Source organism: Notothenia rossii (assembly GCF_949606895.1).
Source record: "Notothenia rossii genome assembly, chromosome: 1".
Taxonomy (NCBI): Eukaryota; Metazoa; Chordata; class Actinopteri; order Perciformes; family Nototheniidae; genus Notothenia; species Notothenia rossii.
The window spans coordinates 25281822-25301607 of record NC_136912.1 but is presented as its reverse complement, the minus strand read 5'-3'; the positions used below and the strand labels follow the sequence as shown (position 1 = coordinate 25301607).

The window sequence follows — 19786 nt, the reverse complement described above, 5'->3', positions numbered from 1 at the left end:
GGGCACACCAGGGACATTAGCACTCCATTAGCCCTGAGCATTGGAGCTCTGCCAGACCTGAGATACCACACACACACACACACACACACACACACACACACACACACACACACACACACACACACACACACACACACACACACACACACACACACACACACACACACACACACACACACACACACACACACACACACACACACACACACACACACACACACACACACACACACACACACACACACACACACACACACACACACACACACACACACACACACACACACAATCCCTGAAGGAAAGGTGTTATTGCCTGCATTGCTGAGCTAAACATTGGCCCCCTGGAGACCCCAGAAAACTCTGCATGTGGCTCTGTCAGTCATATTACAATAACCTGGAGCGGGCGGCATTAAGACAGGATAGGTCTGAAGTTGATGCAAAAGTGCCCAAAAACTTGCATTATCTCTAATATCCAGAAGGGGCGTATCAACTGGTAACAATATTAAGTCCAGTTGCATCAAAGTCAATGAGAACATTACTTATTACTTAAATAATAAACTCCTGAATTTCCCCACAGGGATTAATAAAGGTCCATCTTATCTTACTTATCTTAATAAACATTTTTCTGACATTCTGGTTGTCTAAATGTGCTATTTTCAGTGTTAGGTTTTACTTTTCTCCACCCTCTTGTGTCAATTCCGGACAAAAACCGAGAGGGCAAGCAGCAAAACACCAAACTTTAGACTTTCAAATTGTAGTTAACAAGCCAGTAGGGGAAGTCACAGTGACTGCGTCCACTTCTTATACAGTTTATCGGATACATCACAAATGTAATGAGGGATTGTCTACTTTGAGTTAAGACAGCAACTGTTGCCAAGAAACCTACACATACAATATGATCCTCTTTCTCATAGGATGCCACAAAGGTAATACAGTATGTATATCGTTTTTCAAGCAACTACTTAAAGGAGACATGTCATGGCCATTTCCACTGATCATAATTCCATTGTTGAGGTCTACTAGAATAGATTTATATTGTGCAATTTTCCAAACTCACATTGGTTACTCACACAGCTGTAAACAACGTGTATTCACTGAATTTCACCCTCTGCCTTTAACGGCTCGTTGTAGCTCCAATAGCTCCAGCCCCCACCCTCCCTGTGAGCACAGTGTGCTCTGATTGGTCGGGACGTTGTGCATCGCGCTGAGCTCCGTGGAGGTGTGGTTTCCTTGTTTAGCGATACACAGCGAATCACAGCCAAACTCACCCTGAGCACACACAAACTCACAGCCGAAGTAAAAACAATAAGTGTGGCTTGATATTGAGTAAGAAAAAAGGTTGATAAACGCTGTGAGAATGGGTCTGCAGAGAGAATTTCGCCACGATCCCAACTGTCTGTTATCAGCCTGCAGCCAGGGAGGAGAAATCAGCAGAGCTGCCTGCACTGTGTGTGTGTGTGAGGAAGTCCGTGGATTGGTCAATTTGGACCAATTAGCGGGGGCTTAACGTAACGGCTCCACGGACGTAACGCAACGGCTCCACGGATTGGTCCATTTAGTTCCGGGTACGTGCTTACGTAATCTCGTACTCGGAAAAATCAAATGGATGATGACGTTTCACCAACGAGGCGTTTTGGGGAGGTCTTTTCTGTGTTAAGAGTCTTACTCGCTACAGGGTGTACTTTGAGGGATTTGACTCTGCAGACCGTTTAAATACATAAAAACCTTCATAACACACAAGAGGACAGGTAATAACCGGAAAAGCATGACATGGGACCTTTAAAGCTTTTTTGACAAAGTGGCTTCATGTTGGTCTCTGTGAGTATGCTCCAATTCTTAGTTAGCTAAGAGTTCATGCCTACCTATTATTTGCTGTGATTTTCAGGACTTATTGTGGGGGATTTGGATGGTGAGCGATGTTAGTGAAGTTTGATGTGAGCTGCAGTGGAACACACACACACACACACACACACACACACACACACACACACACACACACACACACACACACACACACACACACACACACACACACACACACACACACACACACACACACACACACACACACACACACACACACACACACACACACACACACACACACACACACACACACACACACACACACACACACACACACGATCAAGAGCTTAAAGCAGCAACTCGAGGTGTGGGAAGGTATTGAGCAAACCTGAGCTGGCAAGCTTCAGCCTTCTCAGAAATCCAATAGAAAGGTGTAAAGCTTGTCTACAGGCACCAAAGAACCGCTGTATTCTGTTTTCGCACTTGAGTGCAGTCTTTTATGGATGCACTTCACAACAGAGGAGGGAAGACTGAGCTTTCTTTGGCGAATTATTCGATGTTTGGAGAGAAATGGAGTCGTGCTGCCTCTTCCATTTTACTAAAAGGTCAAATGGAATAGAGGAACAAGGGTTTTCACATGTTGCATCTGGATGGAACAGTAAATGGTCCCTCAAAGTCATCATTCTGCATTACAATTGTTGATGTGTGTTTTATCTCCGAGAAACCAGCTGGGTGCTCATGTTATGATCATATCTTTTCCACCTTTAGATGTCTTGTCATAATCTACTTTCACACCTACATTGTTCTTAGCCTGTCAGATTTCCACCTGGGTGATATACATCCACATAGACAATCTACAAAGTGCAGTTCCATGTACTGTACATGTACCTTCAGTTTCCAATTCTTCCTCCCATCATTGTTAAAGGTCGTGTTTTGAATATTTCATACGCTGGTGGTATGTATGCAAAGTCACAGCACACAAATGACATTTATAAAGCAGCCTGAGAATAGACCTACAAAGGGACATTGTTCAATCACTGGTGTTTGTGTGGAGGACTGTGGATTACAATCGGTGGTCAAGGTTGCTGTAATTTACCTGAATATTAATTTATTATTATTTAAGTTAATCATCAACATTTTCTAAAGTCTAGTACTCTCACAAAACTTGTGAAAATAATACTTACATTTGCTTTTTATTTGATTTGATTAAAGATAACTTTTTAGGCTTTTATAACAACAGTTAAAGATAGACAGGAAATGTGAGGCAGATTTCCCCCTAGGCCACTGCAATTAAGGCAATGATTTAACAATCTCAAAAAGTAGCAAAACTAAGAGCCTTGGGTTAAAAAAAGATGAAGAAATAATGACTCTTTCGTGCTTTTATATCCAAAAAGGTTGACTTTAAAGGTCTGAAAAGACTATCGTACAGCTTTGACTTGACAAAATACAGCTCTTGGTTTTCTTACAAAAACAAAATAAACCCACCTCAGACCTCTGAACCTTAACCCAAGACTGGATTTTGCTAAGTAACACAATTGTCTTTCAAGCACTGTTGCTTGTTTATTCATCCTTAAATGGAGCAGGACCAACATATATTTCAGATGTCTTTCTGCATGACACACCTGCTAGACCTCTCAGATCACTGGATAGAAATATGTTAGTAATACTCTCAGCTATAATGCCCAGTTTTGGAATACACTTCACAGCTGTTTCAAAATCCAACCTTTGCACAAAAGGGTTTTTCTCTTCTTTGTTCTATTTCAGTTCATCTAATGCCCTCTGTCTTTTTGATATATTTGTTGTTATCTGTTTTTGTATTGTTTTGTTGCATTCTTAAATTGGTATCTGCTCATCTGTAAAGAGCTTTGAATTGCAACTGGGGATGTGTTTGTGTTAAAGGTCACCTATTGTGCAAAATCCACTTTTTCATGTCTTTTATACATTATGCGTCGCCTCTGTGTAAAGAGATTCTGAAAGTTTCACGAAAAAATGTTCACTCACTTTTTGTCCTGATCAATTTATATAGAAACCTGTCTGAAAATGACCCCCCCCCACACACCTTATAACCTGAATCTCCTCCTAGAGCACCATTGTGTTATTTTTAACCAAATATCTCTCTTTTGAAACAGGGCTGAAACAGAGGGGATTATGGGATGCTGTTTGGTATTTCAGGCCAAACACTTCAGAGACATGTTTTGTATAAATCTGAGACCCATAATATATTGATGAAAAACAGTATAATAGGGGACCTTTAAATAAATATGCCTGCCTAGCCTAAAAGTGAGTACACTAGGATGGTGGGTTCCATAAAGTGTATTGAGGCTGATTTTGAAGTTTCCTATAATCATAGGATGATGTGTTTTTTTTACACATGAGACCATTAAAGTGGACCTATCATGCTATATTTGAATAATATAGTGTAGGACCATACCTATATAAGGCATATTTATACTTTTTATTTTTCAAATACCAAACAGATCATGCATTTTAGCCATTCCTCATTTCGCTCAATTGAACACTGTCTTTGCATCGGCTGACTCTGTGAGAACAGCACCATCTACAGGCCTGGCATATGTACTACAGCAGGGGTGCCCACACTTTTTTGGCTGGTGAGCTACTTTTGAAATGACCAGCTCACCGAGGTCTACCAACCAAAAATAAAATCCCAAATTGCAAGGGTTGCTGAATAACACGTTTTATTTATACATGGGATAACTACAATAGGGCTGCCTGCAACAAATTACTAATTTGATAATCGATGAATCTATTGATTAATGAAACGATTAATGGACTATTCGGACTATTACTGCCTTGCACAATTTCTCAAACGCTCTTATTTAGCCATCAACTTTTAGATTTAGCTTGAGGTTGTTTTAGGCATGTGGAAACTAACAATGAAGACAATAAAGATGAATACTTGATTCAAAAATACATATATTATTAAATTAACTTAACAAATTGTGAACACAATTAACATTGCTTTTTATTTGAATTAAATAAATAATATTCCACATCAAAAGAAACAACAATGTATTAACAAACCGTATTAAATAATCTGATGACAGAACTGTAAACAGAATAGCTAAAACTTTAACAAAATAAAGAGTAACTCTGTTACCTCTAATCATTAAACCATATAATTGAGTTAACTCTGTGTGTTGCTGCTAGCATACATAATACCTGACGTGGAAAAGTTACTCATGGATGGACGGGGCTACAGAGCTACTAGAAAGACAGTCGAACCCGGTGCATTCCTCCGTCTGAATGTGGTGCACTTTTGCTACATGCTAAACACTCTTGGAAAGGAATATTGTCCACGCAAGACGGGTAACTGAGGTTACCTACTGTAACCCCAGCTTCTATGAGTATATGGCTTAGCCCTCTAAGGCTATCGCTATTGGGTAATCCCCTGCGCACCCGCCCAGCACTGAAACACTTTTAGTCCACGCCCACCCGCAAGGTGGGCCCCGCCCTCGGGCCTCCTTCCGGTATAAATAGGAAGGAGGCCCGGCAATCTGCTCCCATACAAAATAACTTTTCTTCAGCTATTCGTAGAGCAAGTGGGGCCCCGCGCTTAGAGGGCTGCGCCATTTACTCATAGAAGCTGGGGTTACAGTAGGTAACCTCAGTTCTATTTCGTATATGGCTTCGCCCTCTAAGGCTATCGCTATTGGGTTAAGGGCGAAGCATGATGTAGTCTGCGCCCCACTGGGTCCGCCCGGTGCTAGAAGCACAGACACACCCGCTCAATAACAACCCATGCCTATTGCGCCATGCGTAATGGCGCATCACCGTCCCTGGAGCATAGCAAAACATGCCTATCTTCCTTGACGGGATGAAGGCTGGGAACAATACATACCCAGCCGCTGTGAGAAAGTGGAGACAAAGGTCCCACCTTGCCCAGCGATCATAGAAGGGGAACAGCAGCTCTCTGTGTGTCGGACAGGAGAGCGCCCAGCTGGATCCCTGACGTCACTCACTCTGACAAGACACTCCGTACCAAAAATGTGTCAGAGGAAAAAAAGGAAACATCCCTCTCATAAGAGGGAAAAAGGGCCGCTCCGCGTGCCGAGAGGCAGGAGAGAGGGCGCACAGCTGGATCCCTGACGTCACTCACTCTGACAGGACACTCAGTACAGGGTGTGTCAGAGAGGAATGAGAGACATCCCTTAAATACAATTGAATAAACGAACAGGGGGAAGACCAAGATGCAGCAGTGCAAATATCTTCCACTGACATTCCTCCGTGCAAAGCCGTGGAGGAGGACATTCCTCTGGTGGAGTGCGCATTGATGTTCTCCGGGGGATCCACCCCAGAGGAGACATGCCTGTGACACAGCTTCACACAGCCAGTGTGACAGCCGTTGTGCAGACAGAGGCTGCCCGATCGAGCGCTCTCTATAATGCACAAAGAGGCGCTGAGAATGGCGCAATACAGCCGTGCGCGCCACCTAGCAGGACAGCGCGCGCACAGGACAGAGGAGATGAGACGTGGCTTCTTCCTCCGGCCTGTGAGGAGGGGGAAAGAAGCCATCCCGGGTGATCACTCATGACTCTAAAGAGCTTGTGATGACCTTAGGCATGAAGCCGGGTTAGGGCGTAAAACAGCTGAACTGCCATCTCCTTGTATCCGGAGGCATGACGGAGCCACAGAGAGAGCAGACAATCACTCACCCTTTTCGCTGATAGAGCCAAAAGTAATACTATGGCTGACAACAGTTTAAGGGGAACCTGATCTAAAGGTTCAAATGGGGCTTTGCTTTAGTGCGCGTAACACCAAAGCCAAATCCCACTGAGGCGCCAGTGCGCGTGACACAGGTCTGAGTCTCCGTACTCCTCGCATAACACGGCTGCTGCACTCTGCGAGCCCCCCTATTAAATTCGCCGGGAATATACATTGCTCTGATGGAGAGCAACGTGTGTGCGCGCCCAGAACAGCAGCCGCCTGGCTGCGTTCAGAAGCTGCGCAGATCGTACTCCTCCCTGGCGATTGAGGTAGGCTGCTTCCATAGGCGTGGCCTGTTGTCTGTGCGAATCAACACATTGATTGTAGAGCAACGGGGCAAAATTTAGAAAAATAGCGGAATAAAAACCGTGCAAGACACTGTTCCTGGGATGACAGGAGTGTTTTTTGTATCCCATGGAACTGCTGGGGGGGAGAGGCTTCTCTGTGATGTGCCGTAATGGTCGTCATGGTGACGAGCCACGCCATCACCGCCGCTGTCCGTGAGGCAAAAGGGCTGCGAGGGAGTTTCCACACGCTGCCTTTCACTCCGTCTCTCCTCATGAGGCGCGTACACGCCCAGGGGATGAGAGGTGTGTGCATGCTGTCCACACGAGGCGTTATAACGGTGCTCGTGGGTTATTATGACCGTGTGTAGGAGGCATATCTGGGACAGAGGAATACCGCGAGCTCTGCAGTTTATAAACCAATAGGTTAAAAACAGCAGGCTTCTGCAGCGAATGAACCACCTCTGGAGTGTCCCCCTCTTGGAAGAGACCCAGGGGTATCATCACGTGACCAGCTGACGCCAACGCAGAGCAGCTGCGTCACGGAGAGGGTTGTATGGGTTGTGACACGCCGGAGGAGAGCTGTCAGTTCCTCCCCTTGCTGCCGCGAGAGTCGCGCTCTCATGCTGGCTGAGTTTAACTCCACTCCCAGATAACGATTGTCTGAGAGGGAAGAGGACACCTCTTCTTCCAATTTATTATGAAACCCAGGCTTTGACAGATGCGATACGAGATGTACCGTCTGTAAAGCGACTTCCTCTCTGGAGCGAGCCAGCAAACAGCAGGTCGTCCAAAGAAAACCACACTCTCATCCCTCCTCTGTTTAGTGGCTCCATCCTTCTCTCCACAAAAATGTGAGGAGCCAGGAAATATCCGAACGGCAGACGATTGTCTGGTCTGATATTCCCTGAAATGAGAAAACGCAGGAATTTCCTGTGTTTCGGGATGATGGGTACGTGGAAGTATGCATCCTACAGGTGGAAGTGAACCAGTCGTCCTGCTGAACACATTCCAGCACCTGTTTGATTGTCAGCATGTGGAATACTGACAGATCGAGGATGTCTCATTCCCCCAGTCTTTTTCGGGATTAGAAAAATAACTGGAGTGAAAACCCCTGATTTTCCTCCCTTTGAGGAACCCTGGAAATATCCTCTTTCAACAGGAGTTCCAGCAGCTCGGATTGGAGCGCAAGACATAGCTTCTGGGAGGACAGGAGTGTTTCCTGTATCCCATTGAACTGTGGGGGGTGGGGGGGGGGAGAGGCGAACTGCAGGACGTATCCTCTGCTGATCAGCCTGCTCATCCATCTGTCCATCAGACACACGCGCTGCCACTCTCAGAAAAACTCAGAGCGGGCGCACGTGCTCGAGATGTGTTTTTGGTCATCATGGTGACGAGCCACGCCACGCCAGAGCCCCTACCGCCGCTGCCCGTGAGGCAACCCAAGGTGTGCTTGGACCGAAAGGGCTGCGCGGGGGCCTCCACACGCTGCGTCTCACTCCGACTCTCATCATGAGGCGCGTACACGCTCAGGGGATGGATGGAGGTGTGTGCAGTGCTACCCACATGAGGCGTTAACGGCGCTCATTTTTTATTAAGGTGTGTACGAGGCGTATCTCGGACAGAGGAATGCCGCGAGCTCTGTAGTTTATTAACCAGCAGGTTAAAAACAGGCTTCTGCAGGGAGCCCCGCTGTCTACTAATTAACAGATTAGTGGCACCGGCTTAATTAGCGGCTCTGCTTCCTCGGAGGCTCTCGCGGAGCAGACCAGGAGCGGGGGAGCCTCACTCCCCTTTGACTCGCCGCCGGGAGACCCTGTCTCTGCGGGGGAGCGGAGACGTGGGACGGAGCCCCTGCAGCCGCCGAAGGGCGAGTCTGACGCCGAGGCGGTTGCTGTGGGCGTCTCTCCGTTTGCAGCCTCCTGTGGCCGGCCTGGACCCCGCGGCTGTTGCGGGCGTTGGTGCCGCTGTGGGCGCTCAGCAGGCTGGAGCCAGCTGACATGCTGGCGAATGCCGTCCGCCTGTTCCGCGGCCGTCTTCATGGACTCCACCATGGCGTGGAACTGGGGTCCTAACAGCCCATACGGGCTGATTGGAGCGTCCAGTAGCACTTTTCTGGCTGTCTCCGTAACAGACGCCTGCTGCAGGTGGCGCTGGATCAGTGTCACCCACGCGGAAATCCTCGCCTGGGAGACAGCGACGGACGCGCACAGAGTGAGCACCGTGCTGGCCGCCTTGCTGATTTCCTCTGCCTCGGTGGTGGACCGCTCTACCAGTGTCACCACCGAGTTGGAGAGCAGCGCGATGATATTTGCCGCCGCCTGAAAGGCACACTGGTGCACCCGGTCGACCTGGCGGGCGACATACTCTCTGGGGGAGCTCAACGTAGGGCGCCGTCCTGTGGCGACGGAGAAGGGGACCGCATGCTCGGCCGCCAAACCAGCCACCTGCTCCGACTCTGTCTCTCCCGTCCGGGGGAGAGGAGGGAGGGGAGAAACGCACGGTGAACCATGGAGGGAGACGGGGTAGGAGTCGTCCGACTCGTGCCCGGCACTCAGCTCCAGGGACATGCTGCCGTCCACGTGCTCCTGGACGGGCCAATCGTCCTCGTCGGCCACAGCAGCTAGAGCGTCCGCTCTTCGCTTCCTGGCGGCTGATGGGAGACGTTCACAATGTGAGCAAGCGACCTGCTGGCTGAGAGCCGCGTCCACGTGCTCTGGCCCCAGGCAGGATTCGCCCATTGCGTGCTGGTCATAGCTCATGATATATCCTGAGCCACATGAGGGACAATTTCGGACGCAGTTGTTGCTCATGATGTTTAATGGTTCTGTGCTTCAGTAACTGCCGAGGTTTGCTGAAGAAAAGAGGGAGCAAATTGCCGGGCCTCCTTCCTATTTATACCGGAAGGAGGCACGAGGGCGGGGCCCACCTTGCGGGTGGGCGTGGACTACAAGTGTTTCAGTGCTGCGCGGGTGCGCAGGGGGATTACCCAATAGCGATAGCCTTAGAGGGCGAAGCCACATACGAAATAGAACATTTAACCACACCTTGGAGCGATTTTCTCCGCCATCCCCGCCGTGTGTTGCTGCATGTAGCAGCCTCGTGTGTGTGTAAACTGCCCCGCCCCCTCGCACACAGACGGGGGAGAGAGATCTCTTCTGAATTGGAAAGGTCAAAAATACACCGACCATAGACGCATTTGTTTGTCTTTTTGCATGTTAGAAACGAGTTGGCGACACTAAGACTGCTAGATAATGTTTGTGTAGCAATAATACATGACCTTTCTCTTTCTCAACTCGCTACTCGGAGGGAAGTCGCTGTCATTTGCCTTCTGAACACTCCGATAATGCCTCTCCACGTTACCTTTCTTTGGCAGAGCGACGCTTGCTTTACAAATAAGGCAAATAACCTTTGAATGGGACATCACAAAAAAATATTCTTCCTCCCATTCTGGGTGGAAGTGGTATGTCTTTAGCTTTTTGCTCGGTCCCACACTCATTTTGTTGTTTGTCTCTTTAACTTAATTTGAGTTTTCCCGGCACTTGACTGATTTTGTATCACTTTGCATTCTGGGACATTCCAACAGACTGGAAAGCGATAGGTCGCTTTTTCTGTCAATCAAGTAAACTTCTGAATTAAGTGGCAGGGAGGCCAAGGGAGGAGGGATCAAAACCTGTTTTGTCTATTTTAACGGAGCTGGATTTTTTTTTTTTATGAATGACTCGCGATCTACCAGCATTGCCCCCGCGGTCGACGTACTAGGCACCTCTGCACTATAGCGTCTCCAGCGCTTTAGAACGGCAATGTCCGTGGCTGTCTCCTCCTGATTGGTGGAGTTGGCCCAATAGCCGTAGCGCCACTTCTGTGACATCATAGAAGTGTTCAAAATCTGGATCAGTTTTTATCAGATCCGTTGCAGCCCCTTTTTAAGAGATTTGGGTATGGAGGAAAATAGAGAGGGTTGTGTTTTCTGACACATGGTGAGTTCCCTGGAACACCGGGGACACATATTCATGTATAAAAGACGTACAAAAGTGCATTTTGCATGATAGGTCCCCTTTAAGTTTAGTTTTTTAAGGCTTGCTGCAAATTGTACTTCCAGTCACCAGTAGGGGGCATTCTAGACTGTCTTAATAACCTTGGCTGGCACATAAACAAAACAAGATGTGTGTGTAGTCCTAACTCGTTTCAGATGTTCTGCAGAGCCATAACCTCACATTCTCTGTGGTTCCGACAATTCCTTTCTTCAAGGTCAAATTGTGTAGAAATAAAAAAAACGTTATAAATGCAGTCAGTTAGTGCAGTATATTTGATGTATCTATGTGAATGAGAGTTAAGAAACTCATGCCTATGCTAAAAGACAGACAGAAACACACACAGGACAAAGCAAACAGGGGCATGTGTGGGGGCCCAGCATGGTTGCTTGGATACAAGACTTCACAACTATCTTGGCTCGCATGCAAACAGCAGTGCAGGTTCAAACAATGTCTTCAAAGAAACCAACTTGAACTATGTCCTATCCAACCATCTTCCGACTAAGATTAACATAAAAAAGGGAGGAAAACAAATCTCAGCCAAGTTGAGCACCGAACAAACATAACATTAATGACATTTTATTAGGTTTTCAGCTTTGAGCAATACAATTTCCACACAGAAATCCAGAATGCCTTGTGAAATCTGCTCTCAGTGAAGTTTCCAACACATTTACTGCAAACTATACAAAGTTTTACCAATTTCTGGAAAGAAGATAAGCAGCGACAGGTAAGATAAGAGCGTCCTCATCTCTCTAATACAGTTTGCTCCTATCTCATATCTGGACTGTAAGGCGGCAGTCATTAGTGACATCTCATGCCACACTGTTGCAAAAGTTGAACTGTTGCACATCAACTAGAACGCTCATGATGCAGATGGAAATGACTTGGGATAAGTAATCGAGTGCTGCACCGGCACTAACAGCCTTATTTAAAAAAAAAAAAGAAACTGTTGAAAATGAATGCTTGCATTTTCTCTATGGAAAAAGATCAGCAGATAATAAAGAGGCACTTCTATAAAGGTTTGTTTTGCAAAATCAAACAGAACGAAGAAAAAAAGAAGAAGAAGGAAAGGCCAAGCATGACAGAGGTAATGCAGAGCACTGGAAGGGAGAGTCATATGTTAATATGGCAAGAAGGCAGCCTGCAACATGCTGAGAAGAGGGAGCCGCAGCATGACGACAGATTGGGAATACCAATGGCACGACTTCTGGGAGTCTGGAAGCAAAAGTCACAACGCAGCAAGGTTCAGCTGTTTCATGAGCTCCAAAGCAAGAAGAAGGGTCTATATATCATGGAGAACATCTAAAGGAGGTGGGTAACACAGAAGCAGAATGAGGAGCTCACTTTGTTTGTATCTTCAGGATTGGTAAGAACAATCACACATTTGTTGTGCGTGTTTTTGTTCAGAAATTGTAAATAGTTGCATGGCCATACAGCTTTTACTCAATATCTAATAATTCAAATCCAAATGTCCAAATATGACTAGATTGCAATTAGTGATTTTTTTATTTTATATTTTTTACATTTCACATGTTCAAGGTTTACAGTAGCTGCATTAGCTCCATAGAGACAAAGAAAGAAGAAGGGTCTAGAGATGGGTAATACAGTAGCAGAATGATGAGGTCACTTGTTTTATATCTTCAGGATTGATAAGGACAATAAACATTTTCTTTTTTTAAATACCATGGCAATATAGCTTTTTCTCAATATTAAATTGTATATATCGATAATAATTCAAATCCAAATATGCAATAAGTGATTTATTTCACATTTTTATCAATCACAATCTAAGTCAGTCTGACCTTTGAGAGGTTAATACTCAATGTTGTTGTTTTGTTCAGTAACTGTGTTTGAGTGCTGTACAAGCTGTGAGATGCTTCTGTGTGTTGATGTTACAACGTCCCAATGTTTCTTTCTGAGGGCGCACAGTGATACTTTAACCAAGCCCGTTTATTGCAGTCATTCCTACATTCTTTCAAGACTTTAGATCATTTGAGAAAACACACAGACAAACACACACAGCCTTGTCTTCAGCTGACATTAGGTGAACCCACCTCAAAAACGAGGCCAGCCATATTTGTTTTTTACCTCGTTGTGTAAACACAGTCGACAAAACTTAAACTACCAGAACTGTTCTCCACCCTCTCAGAGTATCTGTGGCCCTTTGAAAGCTCTCTGCATGAAAACACCTCTGAATAACGCTGTGCCTAACTTTTTGCCTTAAATGTAATATTTAACCATCATAAAGGAAGCAGAGGAGACAAGAGGAGTAAAAGAAGAAGGGCACAGGAGTATTAGGATTATAAGCTACTCAATATTGAGTTACTCAATTGGATAATTTGCATAATGGGAACTGAACACAAACTGCAAAAGGGTAATCAAATGCATAACAGATTGTTTTTAAATTATAATATATTTTTTATAATTACATTCGATTTTGTTGGATTATTTCTTAATCACAAAGGTCCCTACAGAACATTACGACACACTGCTGTCCCAATGGCCAAGTCCCTGCAGTGGAAAGTGCTGGCATTGACTTGCACAAGTGCTTTCAGCTGTTCCATCTTAGGACTGATTCATGAGGAAAATGTAACAGCAGGATTTTAAGTACATTTTCTTTTGGCAAGAACCTGTTGGCTTTTCTGCACGATGACTCAGACACTTCTAGGAAATAGAAAGTACTGTAAGAAAGAGTGCGGAATCAGTTGCATTGGCCAGTGATTATCAATTGGCAACCCTTCAGGCTTCATCAAAAACCCCAGAAATAATCTTGATCCAAGCCCAACTCTGCCTTCCTTGGAATTAGGGAGTCAACAGTAAAAGACAGGATATCCTTTTGTTAGAATGGCAGACTTTACTGAATGGGAAATCAAGCAGTAACATGGAAATTATGAAGAGGGGGAAACTCCCTGCAGATCTGCATGCAGCACATAACACACTGCATTCATCAATCATTTGAAGACTTACTGCATTAAATAACTTGGAGTGGACAAACTCACATTTCACTAATGTATTGACCAATATGGTTAACTCAAAAGATGTGTAGGAGAAGGATGTTCTCCACCAGTTAGCAGTGATTCATTTCTGACACAGTCTGTCTACAGTGAGCACCCAAAAATAGCCTTGAAATGAATAAGGCGATCTAGTAAGATGCAAAAGTGAGCAGAGTGAAAAGAGGCAAGGGGGAAACATACAGTATGTACCTGCAGTTTTGCTCTGTAGGGTACTATACACAATGTGTTGTCCCACCCTATTAAAGATGGGGTGGGTAATTTTGGAGAAACCAGCTCGAGTGGCTAGAATTAGAAAAATACACACGCGGAAAAAATCTGCCACTTCCTTACAGAGCCCCTCCTCCAACACACGAACGCGCACATGACCAATGAGGGCACGAGATCAGTTTGGAAGGCTGACAGGCAGGTATGCCATCCAGTTATTTTAGCCGAGCTGGCTAAAATGATTGGTCGTGCTTTTTACAGAACTACGTAGAGTCGTAGACCCTCCAGAAAAAGGCGATTCTGCGATTGCAGAATTTACCGCATAATCAGCAAAATGGCGCAGATTTTTAAAAGGCTGCATATTTATTAAAAGGCCGCATAATCCCCGCATTTTTCCACACAAAGTTGAGATAAAAAAAAGTCCTCTTGACGTGACGTCATCAGCTCGCGCATCACAGAATGTAAACAACACTGTATAGCGTGAACATGTGGAGCTCACACGAGAGAGAAAACACCAAGATGAAAAAATCTAATCCATCTCATTTACCGACGAACATTTCTACTAAAGACCGGGCAAAAAGTGGGGGGAAACTATTCTGCACCCCGTGCAACTGTGTGTTGGAGCATAAGAGAAAATCGACGGTGACGACCCACTTAGATTCATTCAAACATTCGAAAATGCTTTCTGCTGCTGCGGACAAGAAAGCCAAACAACTCACGTTCACCGAGGCATCAACCTCCAAAACCCTTTCGAGGGCTACAAGAAACGAAGTGAGTAGCCTACAAGATTGAAGCTGGTCAGATAACGAACGAGTAAATGAAAACAGAATGAGGCGGAGAAGTGTGTGTGTGTGTGTGTGTGTGTGTGTGTGTGTGTGTGTGTGTGATTAAAATAGCCCAATTGCTTTTACAATAAATAAACATTGAATGTGTTTAATTGAATAGTAAAGGGGTTTAACGTTAGTGGCAGGTTGTGTGTGAGAGAAAATAAATAAGACAGCCCAATATTTAAAAAAATGGTTATTCTTTTTTCCCGCAAATGTAGCATATTTCGCAACTTTCCGCATATTTCGCAACTTCACCGCATAAAATCACATAAAAACCCCGCATGTTTAATTGCATAATCAAGGATTTTAGCCCGCCTTTTTCTGGAGGGTCTAACTACGGCTTCCACAGATGACATTTTTTTATGGATTTTTTGTCAAAGCACTTCAGATATTCATTGCTATCGGGATGTTAAGAGCATTCCATGGAATATAACACAAAGTGTATCTCGAGCCGGTTTCTCAAACTTACCTACCCCACCTTTAAGGATGTGTTCCAGACAACTTAAAACTCAAAAAGTAACAACCTTGTACTAAAAAAGGTAAAATAAAACACCACTTAAAGTCAGAATTCCTATTTGTGAACACTCAGAATATCCATTTACTGTAAACCCAACTGTTTAATTAGTTTTACGTACAAAATACTGAAAGAGCACTTTGTAAATGGTAAACTCATACCTGCCAACCCTACCGATTTGGGCGGTAGTCTACCGCTTTTGACATGTTTCTACCGCCTACCGACTTAGCTGGCATTCCCTACCGATTTTCAATCTTCCCAAACTATAACAAATAAAAATGACACTCCATAGACACTGGACTCGACTTTTGGTGGACAGCGTGTCTGTGATCCCATCATACAAACAGTCCTCTGTGTTTCTGAAAGAGAAACAACGTGCAGACCGGGGGTAACGCTGCGGAAAAGGCAGCGTTACATTAAGTAAACATATGAAAGTTATTCTATCTGCACAAAAACTTATATGGGAAAAAGGTTGAAAATGCTATACATATGTGGCAAAATGTGGAGGATGCACTGCTGAAAATTCTATTGTGTGTACATGTGTGTGTGGCTAAAGAAACATCAATGTGTTAGTCATGTTTTTTGTTTACATTTAGAAGGTACAGCTGGAATGTGTTGAGGACAGAAGTTTGACATTTCAACTGAACTCAGACCTCCGAGTTGTCAGGGCATACAGTACGCTTCATACATTTCCCTAAATGCTTTTTAACAACCCTGAGAGAAAAGGCATTTAAGAATAATATTTTAAGTTTATCCAGATAGGGAAATGTATCCATTTAGACACATGTTGAATGCAATCTATTATCAGAGCAGTTAGATTAAATCTGCGGTTGTATTGCAGATCATTCTGATATACTCTATGAATTTCTACCTGCGAGTTTGCAGACACTAAAAGTTATGATTAAAGTTTTGGATATAATTTTTTACTCCAATGTAGCTGCACGATTAATACATATTTATGATGTAGTACTTTCTACATTTCAGTTTTTATTTAGTCATAGTTATATATCAAAAGTAGCCGTAAAATAGCCTCCAAAAGCGCGAGATAGATTGTTGCTATAGCAGCATCAGCCAGAAGCTGGTAACAGTGTTTAGAGTGCATTTTTGTCTTTGACTGTTAAAGGCTGCTACTCCTCCAGAAGGTGCACAAGTTAAATCTAGCTTCCCTGATCCACCTACATCTAAATCTATCTGAGCACCAATCTGACCTCCACACACCTACACTGCTCCTACATATGAAGCACATCGACACCTACAGCAGCATTAGTACGGAAAACACACTTGGACATTGAGGCAAGAAGAAAAATCCAATAAAAAGGTGGAAGCCGAGCAAAGTGAGCGGAAGAGCAGAGGACTTGTTAAACAAGCCTTTTCTCCAGAACTTGGTGAGTCAACGAGGGATCGAAACGGAAATGTAATTATTACCACTGTCTCTCACACTCCCAAAGGACCTGCATGCGGCAAAGGTTTGTGCACAAACTTGAACACCTACACACATCTGAGGTTAACTATGAATACAAAAATGGACTTCAATTACAGAAATGCCCTGTCCCAAGTGTACTCTGAATATTTGCACCGATTCAATGAACAATAGGGTTTCAGAAACAAACAGGAAAGAGGCCTCCTCAGCACCAACGGACACAGAGGGCTGTGTTTCAGCTGGAGAGAGAGGCGGAGGACAAGGTCATCGGGCTACGTCTAACGTTCAGACACAGAACTTGTTTTGTCCCCTTAGCACTGCCATTCACGCTCACTGACAAAAACACACACTCACATGTTATCTTGAAACTGAACAAACAACCTTTCTGTTTCATTGTGACTCGTTATTTAATTCAGCCATCTTGAGAGTTTTTGCCAGAAAGTTTGTTTGTTTGTCTGTCTCTCTTGGCGGTTAGAGTTCATGCGTGGGTCCATGTATGGGTTTAAAGGACAGCTCCCTCCCTTGGCAGTTATGTCACTTCCTGTTTAACATTTTATGTCTGGCCATTGGTGAATCACAAAAAAGAAATTGGAGTATCTATCTTCACTCCAAGTTGAGTGTGTGTGCACTCTGGGATGTTTGAGGGATTCTTGAAATTATTTTGCACTCAATCCAGCTTCCCTAGACTCGACCCAAAGGCACCATGTTTCATTGAGTATTCCAGAGTATTCAGTCTTTGTCTGTCTTCTGGGATACAAGACAATCATATTACAAACAATCAATAAAACAGCATGTGACCAGAATGCAGCCACTCATCTCAAAAACATTATTATATCAATTCTGTTTTAGAGCAATTTCATTGGCTGCATGTCCGTTTGATATTTCAATTGAAAATGTTGTTCTTGACTTTTAAAGTCCTGCTTTTATAGCACTGCGCTATAGCTGAGCTTCTAACTCCCACTACACTCTGAGAATGACATGTTAACTGTTACACACTTGCTCTCCTGCTTTCTTTTATGTTCTTGTTTGCGAAGCACTTTATTATGGTTGTTTTGAAATCCCCTTTCTAAATGAAGATACAATATTTATAGCATATATTGTATTAAATTGTTTCGACAAAAGAGAACCCTTGTTTCATTTCAATCACAGTGAGATCATTCTTAATGTATGTTGTCGTGACTGATTAGGGAAACAATGGGGATTTGGTTCAGGGGGTTGGATGGTTTTTAAGAACATGTGCTTTTGATTTCGACCAAATATTTTAAAACTTTATTTGATTGCAGTAATCTGAGACCAGTATGAGTGTAAAGACAACAACTTCATCTTTGTTTCAGAGCAAGTACTAGAAACATTGTTTGGCGTTTTGTTTCACTTAAAAAAATAAAACAGTTATTATTAATTAGTTACGTATCATCTGGGTTCAACAGTCGTGTAACAAATGTGTTTATTCAAGGACTTTTTTATGTAACGTCAGCAGTAAATGATTAAACTCAAGAGTAGAGTTAGTAAAATATCACTGCCATCCGCTGCACCCTGGTCTTTGCAAACTCTTCACCAGCAGAATACAAATTGTGTTTGGCAAGCCGCCTATAGCGTCTACAGCAGCTAATGTAATCTATGATACAATCTGGCCTGAGTGGGTTGGTAGTGCTGGTACAGCAGTTTTATACACACGCCTACACACACACACACAAGCAAAGAAACACATGCAAATGATAACATGGCTGTTTGTCAATCAGGTATGCTATGTGCCACACAGGGCCAAGAGCCAGAATGATTACAGGTGATACTGGTGGTTTCCTGTCCCTGGTATACATATACACGTTCATGTGTATATGAGTGCCCATGCATCCATTTTCACACACGCTGTAAAGTACATCATTATCATGATTTGACAGCAGTGTGCAGAAGTTCACACTTCAAGAAAAAATGAAATCAATTTTGGACTGTTTCTTTAGAAAATACAGCCAACAATGGTGTGAAAGGGTCATTGTTAATATTTCCATCTTATTCAGCAGGATATTATGAGTTGCTGAATTTATTCAGAGAACATGAGACTGAATATGAAAGACGAGATGGAGGGAGAAGCAGAACGATAGAGCTGCTTTTGATTTCCTGGTCATCGGTAAAAATGTAATCATGTCTTGTTGTGCTTTATGTCGCTTTATGTAATATTTAGCCTTAAAATTCAGTTATCTTGTTGTATTCCTATAAGTGAACTTTTGTTTGCCTCCAAATGTTATAATACAGCACAAGCCTTTTAATTTGTATACAAGTTGAATGTATAAACAGAATAAACTATATTTACTGTGCATATAGGACATGTTTTTAAACAGATTATTTGCCTTTGAGAAAGAAATAGGTTACATAAGATGGAGAGGGGGAAAAGATGGAATCGTGAATAAATATGTGTGCATTATTTGACCAACTCAATATGGCTGGGGTGTGCTTGAACTGCTGTCACGGTTTAGGTATTTCAACACTGTGCCGTAAAACATTGTAGGGGCTTCATATTTAATATTTAACTATTATAAGACCTAGATATGACAGTATTTACAGCAACCCAAGGAAAAGCCTTATCAGGAAAAGTAAACTAGTTTGGGAACATTTGCTTTTGAATAGATAAGAATAGAAAATATCAATATAATATGATAGTCATCACCAATGGTGTCTGTGTTGCACAACCTCCCTGTTACAGTACACTGTGTTCTTTGTGCGGATAAATTGACGAGTGAATAAGTCAGTAATGTTCATTGTCAGGGTCTTGTAAAGCACTGACCCCTGTCAGCCAGCACGTTGAATAAGAATGATTCATCTCCTTGCCGTCACATATGTGCTAATGCACCATAACAGCCAGGGGATTTACAGTATGCCTCCAACAAAAAGCCAAACTGGGCTTCTATGCAAAAAACACGCTCCTCTCATGTTCTAATTCACTCATAAGACCATAACATGAAA

The 19786-nt window shown here is 43.7% G+C and overlaps 1 protein-coding gene across 2 annotated transcripts in view; it reads right to left on the bottom strand.

The window, feature by feature from the left end:
* Nucleotides 1–19786, bottom strand: part of prkcaa (protein kinase C, alpha, a) — a 171262-nt gene that overhangs the window by 42102 nt on the left and 109374 nt on the right. The window lies entirely within an intron of this gene.